This window comes from Narcine bancroftii, chromosome 2 (genome assembly GCF_036971445.1).
Source record: "Narcine bancroftii isolate sNarBan1 chromosome 2, sNarBan1.hap1, whole genome shotgun sequence".
Lineage (NCBI taxonomy): Eukaryota > Metazoa > Chordata > Chondrichthyes > Torpediniformes > Narcinidae > Narcine > Narcine bancroftii.
This window is the reverse complement of record NC_091470.1, coordinates 74,359,076-74,380,723: the sequence shown is the minus strand read 5'-3', so window position 1 is coordinate 74,380,723 and position 21,648 is coordinate 74,359,076. Positions and strand designations below refer to the sequence as shown.

Here is a 21,648-nt window from a genome sequence, read left to right as displayed (position 1 = left end):
ACACAGAGACCAGACCTCATGTGGAGGCATCCATCTTGAATCTACTAAAGATGCAGCAACATTCTCAGATGCCACACACTCTGTCTCTGACTCTTCCTGGTGCAAGCACTCTATCACTACATCCCCTTTCCTTTAGATGTTTAATCAATAGGCAGCAAGTAATTCTTTCCATCCATGTGGAACAGATCAGTCCCAACTTTCTGCCATGGTTCTCCTGGTCCGTCAGTTATTATCATGGGTTCCTTTGTCTGAAGTTTCAAACAGGTCTCAGCTAGAAACCATCCTCTCAATGTCAGCGTTTATTCCTGGCCAATAAATAGCAGTTCTGGCCTCCTCTTGCATTTTTCAATTCCCAAGTTCCCCACATGCACCCTGCTTAGCATCTCTTGTTGCAGTGATTGAGGAATGACAATTCTGCTCTGTCTGAGTAGAAGCCCATTGACCACACTCAGCTCAGCTTTGATGTTGTAGTATGGCTGACCGTCACCTCCAGGCCACCCTTCATTCAGATTCTGGATAACTTTCTGCAAAATTGTGTCCTTTTCTAATTCAGCTGCGATCTGCTGAGATTTCATGTCAGATATGGGAAGAGATTCAATGATCAGGTTCACGTGGAGATTCACATCAGTCTCTGTGGAACTTTCATTGTGTGCTTCACTCTGAGTTATTGGCCTGGATAATGCATCAGCTAACACATTAAGTTTCCCTGGTGTGTCTATTGTCTATTATCTACACCAATTCAAAGTCATAATGTTGTAGCTTCATCATCGGTCTTTGGATTTGCAATGACATTTCACTGAGATTTTTCTTGATTATTGCTACTAATGGCTTGTGGTCTGTCTCTGCCATGAATGTAGGAAGACCATACACGTAGCTGTGAAATAGACCAGACCTAAACATTGCTTCTCGATCTGTGTATATCGACATTCAGATGTGGTCTTTGTCCTTGATGTGCATGCTACTGGCCGCCAATCTTCTCCTACAGCCTGAAGTAGTTCGGTACCTATTCCAGCTTTTGAAATATCTGTAGATACTTTCATCCTTCCAGATGTGTCAAAAGCACTGGTTCTGTAGTTAGAATGGTCTTCATTCATCCCCATTCTGCCTTGATTGTCTGTTCACTTGAATTCACATTTGTCCTATAACAACTCCAGGTATATTGCTTTGGAAGACTGGTTTGATATGAATTTACCAATGAAATTGATCATTCCCAGCACTCTCCATATACGACTTTTTTGTCTGTGGGTCTGGGCATCCCTAAATTGCTTTCACTTTGGTCTTGTCTGGTCCCACACTGCCTCTGCCAGTTTATCTCCCAGAAAGGTGATTTCCTTTAAACCAAACTGACATTTTGTTCTGTTCAACTTTAATCCATACTTCTGGATGCATTGTAGCACTTTGATGAGCCTTTCATTGTGTGCTTTTGTGTTGAAAACCTCTAGAACTTCACCATGGCAAGTAGCTTTGCAATCTTCCGTGTATCTGGTTTGCTATCAATTCCAATGGTTTGCAGGTACAGAATGAATCTTTGTTTAAACTTTGTTTAAACACTCATGGTCAACATTTCCAGTCTATTTTACAGCATTAGGAGTTTTTAAACTCTTCATATTTTATCTGCTGATCTCGATTGTTACTCACTATGCACACTTTGTTGTTTCTTTCACTCCTATGCCTGGTGTTTCTTCCACTCCTGATACCATGCAATGTTTCTTTTATTACAATAAAGAAACTTGGGTTATTTTTAAACAACTAGATTTATTAACTAAGCAAACAGCATTAAGACAGAGCACACACAGAGACCAGACCTCATGTAGAGGCATCGATCCAGAATCTACCAAAGATGCAACAGCATTCCCAAGATACAACACCCACACTCTGACTCCTCCTAGTGGTAGCAGTAGAGGCGCTGATGTGCTTTCTTCACTATGCCAGTAGTGTATTGCGTCCAGGAAAGATTCTTCGAAATAGAGACTCCCAAGAACTTAAATTTGCTCACCCTCTCCACCTTTGATCCCATAACAATCACTAGATTTGTATACTTCTGGCGTTCCCTTCCTGAAGTCAACAATCAGGTCCTTAGCTTTGATGACATTGAGTGTAAGGTTGTTGTTGATGCACCATTCAGCCAAGTTTTCAATCTCCATCCTGTATGCTGACTCATCACCTTTCTTCATACAATCCACTACCATGATATTGTTGGCAAATTTGTAGATGGTGTTATTGTTGTACTGAGCCACACAGTCGTAGGTATAAAGCGAGTAGAGCAGGGGGCTAAGAACGCAGCCCTGAGGTACTCCGGTACTGCTAAAGATTGTGGAGGAGATGTTCTTAGCAATTCTCACTGATTGTGATCTGAAAGTGAGGAAATCCGTGATCCAATTACACAGCGGGGTGTTGATTTCCAGGTCTTGGAGTTTGCTAATCAGTTTTGTGGGAATGATGGTGTTAAATGCTGAACTGTAGTCGATAAAGAGCATCCTGATGAATGCACCTTTACTGCCCTGGGAAGAAAGGCGTTGGTGCCCACTTTATCTCAGCCTCTCAGAATCTTGTAAACTTCTTTTAAGCCATCCTGTATCCTTCTTTGTTCCAAAGAGAAAAGTCCTAGTTCTTCTAACTTTGTCTCACAAGGCTTATTTTCCAATCCAGTGGGCATCCTGGTATATATCATCTGCACCGTCTCCATAACTTCCACTTCTTTCCTATAATGAGATGACCAGAATCAAACACAATACTCTAAGTGTGGTCTCATCAGAGATTTGTAGAGTTGTAACATGAACTCTTGACTCTTGAACTCAGTCCCCTGACTAAGGAAGCCCAGCATCCCATAGGCCTTCTTAACTATCCTATCAACTTACACTGTGACCTTGAGAGATGTAAAACACAAAAGTTCATAGACATCATGGTTGAAATAAAAACACAATGCTGGAAAAACTCTGCTGATCAAACAGTGCACTTTATATATCAGCTCCACCAAGCTGACCTCAGGCTGTCTGTGTGGAGCTTGCGCTCTCTCCCTATGACCATGTGGGTTTTCTCAGGGCTACTCCATCTCCCGCGCCAATCTCAAAGAGTGTCCGTGCATTGGCTGCTGTAAATAACACTTGGTGTCGGTGGCTGATGGGATATAGGTATGTGTGAAGCAATAGGTTGGGGGGGGGGAGGGGATTGGATTGATATGATTGCCTTGAGAGCGAGCATCGACTTGATAGGCTAGATGGCCTCCTTCTGTGGAAAGAAGGCCATTTGGCTCAGGGAGCCTACTCTGACGTTCAAATAAATCATGGCTAATCTGGCCGTAGACTCAGCTACTTGCCTTTTCCCTCTAACCCTTAATTCCCCAACTATGTAAAAATCTATCATTTTGAACCTTAGAAATATTAATGAAGCAAACTCTGCTGTTTCTTTCGGCATAGAATTTCGCTACTCTCAGGGAGAAGCCATCATCTCCGTCTTAAATCTATTCCCTTAAATTTTGTCCACTGGTTCAAGTCTCATCTACCATTGGAAACAGCTTTCCTGATTCTATTTTATCTATTTGTTTCATAATTTTTAAAAATATATTTCATTAAGATCCCCTCTCATTCTTTTGAATCCCAGTGAGTATAGTCCCAAGCAACTCAATCTCTCCTCATACGTAAAGCCTCTCATCTCTGGTTCCTATCTGCAAAATGTTTAATCTCCTCTAAAACTTCCTTTATTCCATAAAAGCACTTCACACATTCAATCCTATATTGTTGAATCAGCTTCCTTCACACCCCAAATCATTGCAGATAACAAAATCTCTTGGATCACTTCTGATTCATTGGCAAAGCATTTTGCTGACCTGCATCTTCTGGTTATCAATGTTTCTATAATGTGAAACAGTTTTTCCTTATTTATTGGTCCAAGATGGCGGCGCAGCAGCAGCCCATAACAGCCTCTCCGGACCTGGTGCTACAGTAACTCTTTAAGAAGGGCACCGTGCACAATTTTTAATTGGAAAGAGATGGATTGTTGAGCACCATGAGACAATTACTACATTATGGAAATCGCCAAGCAACAACAAACCTTCGAAGGGCGATGTCGTGCGGCCCCGACTGCTGTTGTGGGAACGAGGCCTCCGATCTTCAGCATTGCTTGTTGCCGAGGCAGAGAAGTCGAGGTGCATTCTCTGCCGGAGGTGTGCCATGGTGCAGCAGCATCGTGTGCCTGGTTTGGAGGTTGGGGGGGTTATGCCGTCTTGAATCGCGGAGCCCAGTGGCAGATGGTGGCGAGGCTTTCATGCTTCTATGGATTGTGAACTGTGTGGTGATTTTTTCATTCAGCTCTCAGACTATTTAAAACCTAGAGTCTAGTAGAATTCCTGCAAGCCTGGTCCAAGATGGCAGCGCGACAGCATCCCGCAGTGGCCTCTTCAGTCCTGGTGGAGCTTTCTTTACTCAAGCTAACAGACTTTTAAAATCCAGAGTCTATTATATTGTAGATTGTATCAACTAGTCAAGTTTTTTGTTAATGACTTTTAAAAAAATTTACTTTATGTAGCTTTGTCTTGCATATAAATACTGTAATCTTGTGTTGTCTAATGTTGTTTTGTGTAGTCTCATGCTATTTAAAATGGAGGAACATTGTCTCGTTTTTTTTAAACTGCGTACTGCATTTATAGTTTGGTTTTAAAATAAAGGCAAAATTGAAGTAGATCAGATAGACAATAAAATTCACCTTTAACCTGTGCTTTGGGAAAACCAACCCCAACTTTTCCATCATAGAACATTAAGCAGTAGAGTACAGTGTTGTACTCTAAAAGTGTTGACTTTAGGGTGGTCATCAACTAATAAGTGGCTGAATTAAAAAAAAAAATTATTTAAAAGTCTACTTTCATAAGTTGTATATTAAGCCAGAACTGCAGTTTATCGTATTTGACATCTGTTAAGAGACTTTTCTACCAGAAAACACTAGGACTGGTTTAATTTTAAAAACCATCAGGGGTCCCAGGATTAATTAACCAAGAGTAATTAACCATAAATGCAAGATGTTGTTGGATTGGAAACACTGCAAAGGGAAAGAAACCACTCTTTCGGCATCCAAAGGGCAAAATGTAACAAAAAAAAGTGTAACCTAAAGAATGGATACTAGGTTGAAAAAATGCAAGGGATCTGGTTGCCGTTAATGTTGCAGAAGCGTGATGTAGGCTTGTTCAGGTTGAGTTTGTTTGGCCCTAGGTGGTGCTGTTGCGTCACTTGTGGATAATTCCAGATTCCATCAGGCTTTGAGAAGATAGTTGGGAAAATCCGGCTTTGGCCATCACTAACAAACGAGCACGAGGTGCAATGAATGTGCACGAGGTGCAACAAACATGCATTTCTAGTTCCTTGTGCTTCAGGGAAACGAGCCCCCCAAAAAAGCAACAGAAATCCTCACATTTGGTTACTGCTGAAGATGACTCCTGGAATTTTCATACTGGTTCCCATCAGAGCAGGGGATCCAGCCTGCCAAAACATCCCAGATGCCAGTACGGGAGGAATGCATTATTGTTAACAAATCCATGTTTTTGATTACTGTATAGGTAGTATTTGGCGAGTCTGTTGTCTATCTCATTGTCGATCCTTGCATCTGATGAAATGGTGCAGCCGAGATAGGTAAACTGGTTGACCGTTTTGAGTTTTGTGTGCCTGTGATAGTACAGATCTATCACCAATGTACATAGTGTATATAGTTACTGTATCTAGACTGTGCTTACAGCGATTGGCTGAGAGCTAAGCCACACCTATTGTTTGGGCCTTAAAGGGTTGTGTCCCTAGCCAGGTCGGATCATTCCGGACTGGTCGGCCACCTGTGAAGAGCTCCGGTCTTTTGCTAATAAAAGCCTTGGTTTGGATCAACAAGTCTTTGGTTCTTTCGACGAGCTCTACAGTGCCCGATGGAGATGTGGGGGGGCTGGTAATCATGGTGGGGAGCTGGCTGATGGAGGACCTCAGTTTTCTTCAGGCTGACTTCCAGGCCAAACATTTTGGCAGTTTCCGCAAAGCAGGACGTCAAGCGCTGAAGAGCAGACTCGCCAAGGCAAATAGCGCCTTTGGAAGACTACACAAAAGAGTCTGGAAAAACAACCAACTGAAAAACCTCACAAAGATAAGCGTATACAGAGCCGTTGTCATACCCACACTCCTGTTCGGCTCCGAATCATGGGTCCTCTACCGGCACCACCTACGGCTCCTAGAACGCTTCCACCAGCGTTGTCTCCGCTCCATCCTCAACATCCATTGGAGCGCTTACATCCCTAATGTCGAAGTACTCGAGATGGCAGAGGTCGACAGCATCGAGTCCACGCTGCTGAAGATCCAGCTGCGCTGGATGGGTCACGTCTCCAGAATGGAGGACCATCGCCTTCCCAAGATCGTGTTATATGGCGAGCTCTCCACTGGCCACCGTGACAGAGGTGCACCAAAGAAAAGGTACAAGGACTGCCTAAAGAAATCTCTTGGTGCCTGCCACATTGACCACCGCCAGTGGGCTGATATCGCCTCAAACCGTGCATCTTGGCGCCTCACAGTTTGGCGGGCAGCAACCTCCTTTGAAGAAGACCGCAGAGCCCACCTCACTGACAAAAGGCAAAGGAGGAAAAACCCAACACCCAACCCCAACCAACCAATTTTCCCCTGCAACCGCTGCAATCGTGTCTGCCTGTCCCGCATCGGACTTGTCAGCCACAAACGAGTCTGCAGCTGACGTGGACTTTTTACCCCCTCCATAAATCTTCGTCCGCGAAGCCAAGCCAAAGAAAAGGAGAAAAAAAAAGGTAGTATTTGAACCTTAACCATAGGTCATGTTATGCACCGTGTAAAATCCAAACCTTTAATATCTTGTGGCCACAGTTTGTTCGGTGGAGAATGTGATTGCCACCAGGTTCACCATGGAAAACAAATCAACAGTAACATTGTGATAACTCGCATATGTCAAATGAAGCAGGTAAGCTGACAAAATAAACTTTTGTGCATTCTGATTCATGGGCTTATTCAGTCTTTAAACATATGTCCTATCAGACATGAATGAATGCATTAATTGACCTTGTTCCTATTCAGCTATTTTCCTGCAATTCAGTGCAGGACCACAATGGCCGCGTGTAATCGGAAGCTCACTCTAAATGCTATGTATGCCATAAATGCTATTATCTATCAAAGAATAAAAGTAGAAGAAGAAATGAACTGATTACCTTCATTTACTCTTGATCAGGAAGTGGCAGTAAGACTCTGAGAAGAAAAATTACTGATTATACTGCTCGGCCAACCACAACAGGCAGTTGACATCCAACAATTTGTCAGGGAGGATGAACTCTGAAATCAATGTGTGTATTGAGGCAGGGAACTGAGTTCGATCCACTGTTCAACGTGATTTCAAGTGCAGCTGCTCCTCAACTTGCGATGAGGTTGTGTTCTGGCAAACCCATTGTAAGTCGAAAAAAATCATGTTGAAACAGAATACCGCACCTACCATTTTTTATAATTAAATTTTGAATACAGTACCTTTATTCCACACTGAAAAAAAAACCATTAACATACACAGCTGAAAGCAAACTGGGCATGAAGGAAGTTTGAAGCATTGAACTAAAATGAATTGCTGGATGGTGGGAATGCTGAAGTGACAGGGTCATAATTTTCACTCTCATATCCGCATATTGCAAGCTCAGGAACGGGTCGGAATTTGAAATTGAAAGTATGGATGCGAATCATTATAACCTTGAAAAATCATAAGTTGGACCATCATAAGTAGGGGAGTATCTGTAAGAACATAAATTCAGTCGCTGCCTCCAAATAATCGGTTGGTGCCATGGTAATAATTAAACATGTGGATTGTTGGAAAATAACAATAATTTTTCAATTAGATCTTTTGCAAATGAAATCAGGCAATTTTGTCATTCTGTTATACCTGAAAGCGCACTCACAGGGTGAATCACAACTGTTCTGGGGTCCCCTGCAATTTGTGATTTAAAAAAAAATTATCTAGATGAAGAGGCAGAACGATGGGTCATTAAGTTTATGGATGATACAAGGGTTGGAGGAGTTGTGGATGGAGCTGAAGGTTGCAAAAGGACATAGACAGCATATGTGGCAGATAAAGTTCAATCCAGATTAATGTGAAGTGATGCATTTTGGAAGGACAAACAAGAAGGCTGTGTTCAAGGTTAAAGGGCCTATCTCATTGGCCTGGAGACTAGGTGGCGACTCGAGCCGGGTCTCCGGGGAGTCGCGGGAAATTCAAACATGATTTTTAAAAAATTTCGAGACTTTTTCCAGTCTCCAGCAGGTCTCCGCGACATCTCCATCAGTTGCGGCGACTTCCGTGGGAAATTGGTTGTCTGGAGACGTCGCGGAGATGACTCGGACGTCGCCCTGGCATCGTCCTGAATAGTTAAGAAGACCTCTGGGATGTTGGGCTTTGTTAATAAGGAGACTGAGTTCAAGAGTCGGGGTTATCTCCAAAAATACCCCTGACTCAGAATAGGTTCATACCTTTAACAATGAATAATAAGATTTTGGGCACCTGGTCCCAGAAAGGGATTAGGTATATTGAAGACTGTTATGACCAGGGGAAACTTGTGTCATTCAATCAATTAAAAACGAAGTATGGTATTGTTAATAATACAAACCTGCTATTTTCAGTTAAGAGATTATTTAGGGGACAAATTGAGCCCAGCAATGATTCTGACGAAGTGCAGTGATTCGAAAGGGAAGCTCAAAGAAATCTACTTCAGCAACGTATTTATTACTTCAAACGAGAGCCCCAAAACAGGGGGTACGTAAATTTAGGCAGAGATGGGAATCAGACTTAAATATAAGAACTGGTGAACAAAATACTGGTCCAATTTATGTTGAGACAGTATGACAAACACAATAAATGTAAGGTACAGATTGGTCCAATATAATTTTTTATATCTCACACTGCAAAAAAAAAAAAAAATTAAAATCAGATATTTCAGATAAATGTTTTAGAAGCAGTGAGGAGAAAGGAACCTTTTTACATTCAACCTAGTCGTGTCTCAAGGTGAGGCCCTTCTGGATGGATCGAGGGAATTTCCTAGAGCAAATTATAGGAACTCAATTATCACAGAAACTAGAACTGTTTTTATTGGAGAATATTGTGGGCGTAAGACCTAAAATGAGGCTGTCCAAATATCAAACAGAATTTATCAAGATCACATTGGCTGAGACCAGAAAATGTATAGTGGTTACTTGGAAGTCTGATTCCTATCTAGGTATGTGGAAATGCATAGCTATGTTCCCCTTGAGAAGAGGGCCGATAACTAAGAAATAGGTATGGCATGTTTTTAAAAATATGGTAGCTATATTTACAAAATGTGGGTGCAAATCTTCAGCTGTGCCACCTCACACCCCCGAGACCTGCGTCGATGTACTCTCGAGATCTAGGTAAGTCGAGAGGTCATGCTGCAACTCTACAAATCTCTGATGAGACCACACATGTTGAGTATTGTGTTCAATTCTGGTCACATTATAGGAAGGATGTGGAAGCTATGGAGAGGGTGCAGAAGAGATTTGCCAGGATGTTGCCTGGTTTAGAAAATGTCTTGCGAGGCAAGATAGCAGAGCTGGGACTTCTCCCCCTCTCTCTGCCAACCCTCTCCCTCCCTGCGCTTTCTCCCTCCCCTGCCTTCTCTTCCCCCCTTCCCACCTTTCTCCCCCCTTCCCCCTCTCTCCTCCCTTCCCATGACAAGCAACCTTTCTTCCAATCCATTGGAGCGTGTCAGCTGATAGAATTAATAGTCTCACATTTGATGTTTTTTTATGCTGCTGTTGTTGCTTGTCAGAAAGCTGATATTAGTCATTGCTGAATAATTGAAAGCTTCCAACAGACTGCTTACAGCAAGCTTATCCCAAGAGGCAGTCAACTTGGCATTGTTATGATGCTCAGATATTATTTTTTTGCAATCCAATCTGACTCCTTCAAGTTGCAGTTCAGAAAGTGTGGAAATTCAGTGTCCAGGTTAACTAGGATAGCTTCTCATTGTACAGAGCTGGCTTGGGATAATTCGATCAATAACAAAAGAGAGCACCTTCATCCAATCAAAATTCATATGCGCTTCATCACCCAATTCAATCTTGGGATTGCTTTGTTTATTAGAGATAAAAATGTCAAAAGCAAATCACAAATGTTCACTTGTTGGACTTGCAGTTATTTGTGAAACATTAGTTTAAAAAAACCCCAAAACTTTCCTATGTGGTTTTCAGAAACATTAACAAACAAAATAAGATGTTTCTGATACTGGTCAAGATGGCATCTGACTGAACCCACAATACAAATGTAACTCCTTTTATGACGTAACATGCACATGTGTTCCCATAACATGAGGGGCCTTTTATGTGCTGCAATGTTCTGTGTACAAAGTACAAGCCAGTCTATGTGGTCTGAGCAAGCAATGAGTTGCTGCAGGAACTCAGCAGGTCAGTTAGCATCTGTGGGTAGAAATGATCAGTCAGCATTTCGGGCACTAACCCTTCATAAAGATTAATGCAAAAAATGAAGATGATATTACGTATATCAGGCGTGGCCAAATTTGCTTAAGGTAAGTGCCACGTACTATAAACTTCAGATGTTTGAGATCCGCAAGACATATAGAAGTATTTCATAAATGTTTTTACTCTTCCATGCACATTTTGATACAAAATTTTTATATATTTAGAAATACACGTATATGATAATATTCACGTATGTCACTTTTAAACTGCTAATTTGTATTGGTTTCAATAATCAAAATGTACATAACATACTTGTGTAATAATTGAATTTTGTCGACCAATTTTTTTTTAGGGTAAAATTTAGGGGGTAGGTTATTACCTGAGTTATTTGAGGCATCAGAAGCTCGGATGGGTGACTGGCAGGGACGTCAGGAGTTCTGATAGATGGGCAGGTGGCCAGGGTTAAGGTGAGTGTCCACAGACGGGTCATTGGGAGTTTCAGTGGATGGGCAGCCGGAGTGTCGGGAGCACCAGAGGACAGACAGCCAGGGCATTGGGAGCTCAGATGGGCGGATGGCATGGATAACACTTACACTCTTCTAATTCCACTGCCCGCAACACAGCCCCACCTGCTGCAATCACAAGCCATGCCCACTAACACTTTTTAGGGTAAAATTTAAGGGGTCAATTATTACACACACACACAACTTCTGTAAGTACTTGAGTCATTCGAGTGTCAGGAGCTCAGATAGGCGACCGGGTGGTAAGTCCATGTTTGAGATGTCGGGAGCTCAGGTGGCCAGAGCATCAGGAACCCGAATGGGTGGGTGGCGTGGTTAAAACGTACACTCCGCCAATACCACTGCTCTCAATAAAGCCACATGTGCCACATTCTCGTGATCACAAGCCAGGCTAACTAACACTACACAGCCATCCACACAATCATATCAAAGAGCAGCATGTGGCTCGCAAGACATGGTTTGGACACCCCTGACATACATGAAGAGGGAAAGGAGTTGGGGAGGGGCCAAAATGATGCCGAGTACTGGACAGAAGGTGGAAGCGATGGAACGACAGGAAGTGGAGGGGAAATTAAAGAGAAAAGGAAGAGCAAGAAGGTAAAGATGGAAACCGATAGAGGTTGAGTTAGCAAAAATTAGAAAAACTGATGTTTATGCCATTAGGCTGTCCAGGAGGAGCATGATGTGTTGTTCCTCAAGTTTATGTTTAGTTTCGCCCTGGCCTTGGAAGAGGCTGGGGACAGAATTGAAATAGATTTTGATTTATTGTCAGAGTACATACATGACATCACATTCAATCCTGAGATTCCTTTTTCCTGCAGGCGCGGCAGAATTACCATTAATTGGTTGTGCAAAAAGTAAACTTTACACAGTGTAACACATGTAAACAAATAAAAGAACTGTAAACAAATAATGAATGTAAACAAACTGAGCAATACAGAGAGAACAAAAGAAAATCAAAAAAGTGCACAAATAAGAGTCCTTAAATGAATTTCTGATTGACTTTGGTGGAGGGGGAGCAGCTGTTCCTTAACCTGCTGGTATGAGTCTTGTGGCACCTATACCTCTTTCATGATGGAAGCAGCGAGATCAGAGCATGTGCTGGGTGGTGAGGGTGGTTGATGTTTGCTGCTGCCCTCCGACAGCAGTGTTCCCTGTAGTTGTACTCGATAATGGGGAGGGTTTTACCCGTGATGTCCTAGCTATGTCCACTAGCTTTTGAAGGGTTTTAGTGGTATTGGTGTTTCCATACCAGACCATGATGCAGCCAGTCAGCACACTTTCCAGCACACCTCTGTAAAGATTTGCCATGGTTTGTGGTGTCAATAGCTTGTTACACAAGATTGGAGCGTGGGCATAGGATTGTAACACCAGAAACATTATGATTATTGGAACCAAGCCCTTCTGAAATTGTCCAATGATGCTTATTATTAGCCACTTTTGGTGTGAAATTTGTTGCTATGCCATGCAGTTACCAAGAACTGACGTATTGAAACCAAGAAACAACCAGTGATGAAAATGTAACAATGGCCAGAGTCCTCAGGTTCACAATGGACACACGAAGGGTCACATCTAGAGAGATAAAACAGCAGACACATTGATACTAAAGTTAAAGATTCCTTCATAAGATTATTGAACATGATTTTTGTCTCCGTGTACTAAAAAGATGGATCTCCCGGAGTTTGCGCTGAAGATGGCTGCATGCGCGACGGAAGGCTTGTTTCTTCTCTGGACAGGACGGCTTTGTAAGGTGAGCCTGGTGGGCAGCTCGCTTCTTTGCCAGCAGCTCCTGGATTTCCTGGCTGTTTTCGTCAAACCAGTCCTTGTTTTTCCTGGAGGAGAAGCCCAGTACCTCTTCAGTGGATTGCAGTATGGTAGTCTTCAACTGATCCCAGAGGGTTTCAGGGGACGGGTCCGTGAGGCGGGTTGCATAGTCGAGCTTTGCTTTGAGGTTTGCCTGGAAGTTTCCTCTCGCTTCGTCTGACTGCAGGTTTCCAACATTGAACCTCTTTCTGGGGGCTTTATTGTTCCTGGGCTTTGGTTTGAAGTGAAGGTTGAGCTTGCAGCGAACCAGCCGGTGGTCAGTGTGGCATTCCGCGCTAGGCATGACCCTGGTGTGGAGCACATCTCGTTTGTCACTTTCTCGCACCAGGATGTAGTCCAGGAGGTGCCAGTGTTTGGATCGGGGATGCATCCAGGTGGTCTTAAGGCTGTCCCTCTGCTGAAAAAGGGTGTTTGTAATGACAAGCCGCTGTTCTGCGCAGAGCTCCAACAGGAGGCGCCCATTGTCGTTGCACTTGCCGACGCCATGCTTGCCCAGGATTCCTGGCCAGGTTTCTGAGTCTTTGCCGACACGAGCGTTGAAGTCGCCCAGGATGACAACCTTGTCGGCTGTAGGGGTACGTTGGATGAGGTTGCGCAGGTCGGTGTAGAACTTGTTCTTTTCTGCTGGTTCCGCCTGGAGGGTTGGAGCATAGACACTGATGAGGGTGATGTGACGCTTGTTTTGAAGTGGGAGTCGCATGGACATGATTCGGTCCGAGAGGCCTGTCGGAAGGTTTTCGAGTTTGGAGGCAATGAAGCTCTTGACCATGAAGCCTACACCAGATAGGCGTCGTTCATCCGAAGGCTTGCCAGACCAGTAGAGTGTGTAGCCCGCGCCGCGTTCTTGGAGGCTGCCTACATCTGCCAGGCGGACTTCACTGAGAGCGGCTATGTCGATGTCAAGTCTGGATGGGTCACATCTCCAGAATGGAGGACCATCGCCTTCCCAAGATCGTGTTATATGGCGAGCTCTCCACTGGCCACCGTGACAGAGGTGCACCAAAGAAAAGGTACAAGGACTGCCTAAAGAAATCTCTTGGTGCCTGCCACATTGACCACCGCCAGTGGGCTGATAACGCCTCAAACCGTGTATCTTGGCGCCTCACAGTTTGGCGGGCAGCAACCTCCTTTGAAGAAGACCGCAGAGCCCACCTCACTGACAAAAGGCAAAGGAGGAAAAACCCAACCCCAACCAACAAATTTTCCCTTGCAACCGCTGCAATCGTGTCTGCCTGTCCCGCATCGGACTTGTCAGCCACAAACGAGCCTGCAGCTGACGTGGACTTTTTACCCCCTCCATAAATCTTCGTCCGCGAAGCCAAGCCAAAGAAAGAAAAGAAACTAAAAAGATAAAGATGCAGAAAGAATTTCAAAATATAATGTTTTATAATGATCAGAAAAATTGAACAGCCTGGGAATGTTTGTTAGGGCAGATGCAAGGATCAACAACGAGATAGACAACAGACTCGCCAAGGCAAATTGCGCCTTTGGAAGACTACACAAAAGAGTCTGGAAAAACAACCAACTGAAAAACCTCACAAAGATTAGCGTATACAGAGCTGTTGTCATACCCACACTCCTGTTCGGCTCCGAATCATGGGTCCTCTACCGGCATCACCCTCGGCTCCTAGAACGCTTCCACCAGCGTTGTCTCTGCTCCATCCTCAACATTCATTGGAGCGACTTCATCACCAACATCGAAGTACTCGAGATGGCAGAGGCCGACAGCATCGAATCCACACTGCTGAAGATCCAACTGCGCTGGGTAGGTCACGTCTCCAGAATGGAGCCTTCCCAAGATCGTGTTATATGGCAAGCTCTCCACTGGCCACCGAGACAGAGGTGCACCAAAGAAGAGGTACAAGGACTGCCTAAAGAAATCTCTTGGTGCCTGCCCCATTGACCACCGCCAGTGGGCTGATATCGCCTCCAACCGTGCATCTTGGCGCCTCACAGTTCGGCGGGCAGCAACCTCCTTTGAAGAAGACCGCAGAGCCCACCTCACTGACAAAAGACAAAGGAGGAAAAACCCAACACCCAACCCCAACCAACCAATTTTCCCTTGCAACCGCTGCAACCGTGTCTGCCTGTCCCGCATCGGACTTGTCAGCCACAAACGAGCCTGCAGCTGACGTGGACATTACCCTTCCATAAATCTTTGTCCGCGAAGCCAAGCCAAAGAAGAGAGTAACCTGGGAATTCAATTTATTTGGATATGTTTCTTTGAGAGAATTTGCACATTCATGTGATTTTATCTATGATGTTATGTGGCAGACCAGCAGCAATAGATATTTACCAAGACGATTTTATTTTTTTAAACTTTCTTTACAGAAACCAAACCCTTTGACACAAAATATTTGAATTCATCCCTAATGTTACCAGCAGGTCAAGAACTTTTTTTATTTCTGTGTTTCATTTCTTTAAATGCCGGCATCTGGCACTGCCTCCTTTTCTCTCTTTTTCCTCAACACAGAACAATTTGTTATCATGTGACCACCATTTCTTGCAATGGTGGCAAAGGGGACCCAAAGGTTTTTCCTTTCCTTTCTCTTCTTCTTTACCCCTAGCACTACTTCCCGATTTATTTTATAACTTACTTGGATAGTCCATATTACCACTTTGGAAGGTTCTACTTGGTACAAATTTAACCTTGTGGGTTAAAGCATACTCATCTGCTTATTTAGCAGATCCCTGCCAAGTTTCCACTTCCTTTTCATCTGAATATGCTTTTATGTCATTAGAAATGCACCTTTTAATTTCCTCAGCTAACACCAGCTCTTTCAGTTTGTTATAAACTCCATTTATATCTCTTGATATGCACCATCAGTCATTTGCAAAATCCATATAAGACTGGTTCAGTGATTTTTCTCAAATTCCTGAAGTTTTGTCTATAAACTTCTAAAACCAATTCCTAAGCCTTAAGTTTGGCTTGCTCCACATCTCATAATCAGCAGCTTATTTGGGTGTAAGGGCAAAGTTAGCCTGTTGGATTTTCCTTTTAATCAGTCTTTGTATCATGAGGGCCCAGTGGTATTTTGGCCACTTTAAACTCTCAGCAACTTTCTCAAAATGCTGGAAGTATTTATCATTATCACCTTCATCAAATGGAGGAACTAACCTAATCTCCTTATTGGTCATAAACCTGTCACTAGTACCAGAAGATGGAACTCCTTATTTCCTTTTTCTTTCTCAAACTGCCTTTGTCTCGCTGCTTCCTCCATTTTTTCCTCTGCTTCCTGTGCCTCAAGTCTACTTTTGTTTAACCCTATCTCAAGTGCACGTAGCTCAAGCTGCTTTTGTTCTCTCTCAAACTCAAATCTACATTCTTCTAGCTCAATCCATTCCAACTGTAATTGCTGCTCAAGAGATTGATGCTTGGGAAATTGTTTTAACTTCTATTCCCCAAACTTTTCCTTTGTTATATAGTGTTCAACTACAAATCTCTGGATCTCTGCCTTCATTAATGGTTTTACCACCGCAAGTTACAACCTTGGGGTGATAGCCACCAACTCGTTCTTTTTCACCCTTGGAAATCTGAAGTGATTGGCGATCCCAAAAACTCATTAAATGTACATTCCTGCTGTTTTTCTACACATACAAGCCTTTTAATTGGTTTTCGGAAAGAAATTAAACCAATCAAATCAAAAATCAATTGATCCATAAGCTCCAATTTTGGTTAGATCTTGGATGAGCCCTTAATTTGTAACATCACAGACCAATGGCAATAGAAATTCACCAAAACAATGCTATTTTTAAACAATATATTTATTAATATAACATCTTAAATCTAAATTTCACCCAAACTTTGAACGAGTGTGTGTGTGTGTGTGTGTGTGTGTGTGTATTACCCAAACCATTACCTTAGTGTTTACATCCAGTACTGACAGATGGCAGTCTCTTCAATCTGAGGCGCCTGCAAGCTCACACCAAGACACAAGAGCAGCTTGTCCGTGAACTACTCTTTGCAGACAATGCCGCTTTAGTTGCCCATTCAGAGCCATTACTCCAGCGCATGACGTCCGGTTTTGCGGAAACTGCCAAAATGTTTGGCCTGGAAGTCAGCCTGAAGAAAACTGAGGTCCTCCATCAGCCAGCTCCCCACCATGACCACCAGCTGCCCCCCCCCCACATCTCCATCGGGCTCACTGAACTCAAAACGGTCAACCAGTTTACCTACTTCAGCTGCACCATTTCATCGGATGCAAGGATCGACAAGGAGATAGACAACAGACTCGCCAAGGCAAATAGCGCCTTTGGAAGACTACACAAAAGAGTCTGGAAAAACAACCACCTAAAGAAACACCCAAAGATCAGCGTGTACAGAGCCGTTGTCATACCCACGCTCCTGTTTGGCTCTGAATCATGGGTCCTCTACCGGCATCACCTACGGCTCCTAGAATGCTTCCATCAGCGCTGTCTCCGCTCCATCCTCAACATTCATTGGAATGACTTCATCACCAACATTGAAGTACTCGAGCTGGCAGAGTCCGCAAGCATCGAATCCACGCTGCTGAAGACCCAACTGCGCTGGGTGAGTTACGTCTCCAGAATGGAGGACCATCGCCTTCCCAAGATCGTGTTATATGGCAAGCTCTCCACTGGCCACTGAGACAGAGGTGCACCAAAGAAGAGGTACAAGGACTGCTTAAAGAAATCTCTTGGTGCCTGCCACATTGACCACCGCCAGTGGGCTGACCTCGCCTCTAACCGTGCATCTTGGCGCCTCACAGTTCGGCGGGCAGCAACCTCCTTTGAAGAAGACCGCAGAGCCCACCTCACTGACAAAAGACAAAGGAGAAAAAACCCAACACCCAACCCCAACCAACCAATTTTCCCTTGCAACCGCTGCAACTGTGCCTGCCTGTCCCGCATCGGACTTGTCAGTCACCAACGAGCCTGCAGCAGACGTGGACATACCCCTCCTTAAATCTTCGTCCGCGAAGCCAAGCCAAAGAACAACTTAGGCACAATTCTGGAAGGTCATTTCCAAAGTTTAGTCTTAAAACTCCAGTGTTGAAACTCTGACTTCAAACTGATGCTCAGAAGTAATTATGAAGGAGGCGAGACACTGAGTGATCAGATTGCCAAAAACTCACAAATACTTGAGTTGCTTCCAAAGAAATGTCCTTTCATATGAATGGTTGCCACAACTCCCCTGTTCCTTGTAAAGGGGAAATGAAATGTGTGACTTACACAATACTTTCAAAACCCAGGCACAGATCAGATGAAATGACCATCAAAATGGTCATGATCCAAATACAGGAATGATCTTGTTGCTTTACTAAGATATGGTTGAATCAAAATTACCATTTCAATAGTCAACAATAATTCCCCTGACAAGGAGAATTATCAGAATTGTCCGTTTTACAGAGTCAGTCCACCTCTGTGTTTATCAGATGACTTGCTGATCAATACTGTCTCTTTAAGTGTCCCAAACACATGACATAATCATACAACTCTAAGTTTTTCCTTGGATAAACAACCATTGTTCTATTCTCTTCTTCCAGAGCATTACTTTGTTTATAGTTAACACTGTAAAAATGTTGTGAAATCTGTGAATGTTTCACCTCCACCAACCCCCCCCCCCCCCAAGTAACACTCACAATAAAACAGGAACTTGTAAAAGTGATACATTACTCCTGACCGTTTCAGGGGGAAGTTGTTGTGATCGATGTCATGATAATGAATATGTATGAGATGTACCGGAAGTCACGTGGTATGAGAGAGAGATAAGAGCACAAGCAGGAGAACAAAGGAAACTGGAAAAATAAAGACTCGGAGAAGTTTACCTGATAAAACTTGTGTTTGATGTTTTATTAACTTCACATTTCGGGCCACAAATGTGACAATCACCTGATTCAACTCAGCTGAACTGATGGACTGTATCAACTTGGCATCCATTCAGTCAAGTATGTAAGACTGAGCATTGCTGAATATGCTCAAAATGTTAACAGGATTCACTGGGGCAGACATGGAGAACTTAATTAATTCTGCTTGGAGAATGGAGGGAAAAAAGGGGTCATAATCCCAAAAACTGAAGCTTGATTGTTCTGAAAGCATTTTTGCATCTGTGGGTAGCATAAATCAAGAAGTTGTGGCTTCAAAATGCAGTGATGCCAGGTAATAATTAGAGCTTTCCAGTCTGATATATGTTTTCAAGTGAGGATTAAAAAAAAATACAAGCAAAGCAGTTGCATACAAATCTACTGTGGTCAAACTGAAGGAGGCTTGTGGGATTGAAAGGCATTTTCCAGTTGTTAAATTCTAGGAATATTGTCTTTAAATAGGGATGGATTATCTTTATATGCCCTGTTTCAATTATCGTCTCCCACTTGCTCTGGCTCCCACACCAGCTGACCATAAAGAATCAATTCACTGATTCCGTGCTGCCCGAGTCATACATTTAGAATGCATGAGTCAGTATGTTAATATCACATGAACATTTAAATCAAGTTCTTTGTCAGGGATTTAAATCTGTACATTTGAACAAAGGGATGCACTTTTCATAATCTGAACCCCAAGGTCACGGGTAATTAGCATTTGTTTATTCCTTAAACATAATTTGGTTAATCTGCTGTGCTGACCCTTAGGTAAAGCAACCTGTTAGTCCCACACATTATCAAAATCTTGCACATATTTTGTTTTCAAATATTTGACCAATTTCCTTTTTTTTTGTAAATTTATTTTATATTTGCTTCTTTAGTGTTTCAGGCAGGCAATCTTAAATATGTGCCCTCCAGTTATAAAAGCATTGCCATGGAAGGAGTTTCACCCCTTTGCTCAATAATGGCAATCAGTTTGTCCCCATATGTAAATATGCACCTAAATTTTTATTTGATGCAGCCAAATATGTAACTTATAAAATGGGAAGAGACAATAAATGTAAATGTTCACTATTCCAGTAGTACTGTTCGTGAAGTGGTTAGCCCAACACAATTACTGCACCGGTGACCCTGGTTCGAATATGGCCCTGTCTGTAAGGAGTTTATATATTCTCTCAGTGATGCGTGGGTTTTCATCGGGTGCCCCGGTTTTCTCCCACCCTCCAAAAACCTACGGGGTTTGGAGATTAATTGGTATATTTGGTTGACATGGGCTTGTGGGCCAGAAGGGAATATCTCTGAATTAATTTATTTTTAATATTAAAATTAAGAAAAAAAAAAGTGGTGTTTCCTTAGTTCAGACATAACCAGAGTACTTTATGGTTAGGGTGGTAAATGGAGATTTAAGACCCTGATAGTTGATGGGGTTTACCCCCTCCATAAATTTTCGTCCGCGAAGCCAAGCCAAAGAGAAGAAAGAGTTGATGGGATTAAAAACTGCTCTTGAACCTAAAGGTGCTGGACTTCACGCTTCTGTTCCTTCTTAAAGGCAGCAGTGAGAAGACGTTATGACTAGGGTGATGAGGGTCCTTTATGATGATAGCTGCTTTCCTGAGCCAACGCTTCACACGGATGTTTTCAGTGGGTAGGAGGTCAGGGCTTTGGCTATGTTTTCTACCTTCTGTAGTCCTGTGCACACAAATTACCAAACCAAGCCACGATACAGCCAGTCAATATACTTCCGACAGTACCCTTTGTGGTGCACTATCGAACAGAAGCAAACACACAAAACATAAAGTCTGTTCTACAGGCTTTATTCAACATAAACTTCCACAGTGCTGGCTGTGGGAATGCTGTTGCAAGCTCTGAGATTGTCTTTGAAGGATCAAGCTGGTATCCCGGAGGGTGATTGACAGCCAGCCAGGTATATTGCCTTGTCCTCCCGTGTTCTTCTGCAGATACAAGGTCATCCCTTGCACTAGGCTGGTAATATACCACCATACCTTTGTAGAAGTTTGATAGAGTATTTGATGACATGTTTCCTTGGAAAGTGGAAGGATTGATGTGCCTTATCTGCAGTTGCTTCAACGTGCGGGCTCCATGAGAGGTCATTTGATATGTGGACTCCTGGGAACTTGAAGGTGCAGCTTCACCTCTGCCCCATCAATGTAGGCAGGTGCAAGATCCTTTGGCCTCCCTTTCCTAAAATCAACAAGAATCTCCTCGGTCTTGGTGAGGTTGGGAGCAGTATTGTTGTTCTGGCATCTCCCTGCAGATTCTCAATCTATCCTATATTCTGACATGATTTCCCATTATTCAGCCAACAACGATGGTGTTGAGAGCAAACTGATAGATTGTGTTGGAGCCAAACCTAGGTACACAATCATGAATGTAGAAGGAATAGAATAGGACATTAAGCACGCAGCTTTGAGGTGCCCTAGTGTGGATGGTCAGTGAGGAAGAGATGATGGTGCCAATCCACAGTGATTGGAGTCTGCCAATAGGAAAATGAGAACCCAGCAGTGAAGGAACGAACAGAGTTTGGTCATAGGTTTTGCGGATATGATGGCATTGAACACCAAAGTGAAGTTGATGAACGACAAACTGAAGAGGGTGTTCTTGTGATCTAACGCAGAGTGGAGAGCCAGCGAGATGGCATCTGCGACGTTGATGCCGGAGTTGCTGTAACGGTAGCATTACCGCTGGTGTCGACCCATGTGGGGAGCGGGGACACAGCGCACCTCCGCAGAGTCCCACTGCTGGCAGCCCTGTTCAAGTTATAATGAACCTAAAGGGATGGTGACCACTTCAGTGGACCAGCAAGGGGCACAGCTGCAGATGGAGTGCATGAGGTGAACCCACGGGCACATAGTGTCTCTCGTCTGACTGGTGGGGGCACCGGGCAAAGCTATTGACAGCTCTTTGTGTGTCTTTATCCCAAACAAAAGTCGATACATTTTGCACGATTTAATACGTGGCAATAAATTAATTTTGACCTGTTGTGATAATACACAAATTGAAATGGATCCA

General features: G+C 43.3%; 1 protein-coding gene across 5 annotated transcripts in view; it reads left to right on the top strand.

Annotated features, from left to right (window-relative positions):
• ppp1r14d (protein phosphatase 1 regulatory inhibitor subunit 14D) overlaps positions 1-21,648 on the top strand; it is a 138,260-nt gene that overhangs the window by 23,243 nt on the left and 93,369 nt on the right. For 2 of the 5 annotated variants that reach the window (XM_069917113.1, XM_069917112.1), the window contains exon 2: positions 12,639-12,722. The exons of the other annotated variants lie outside the window; for them this stretch is intronic. The gene's annotated coding sequence lies outside the window, so the exon portion shown is untranslated. The remainder of the gene's footprint in view (positions 1-12,638; positions 12,723-21,648) is intronic. 5 annotated transcript variants of the gene reach the window in all.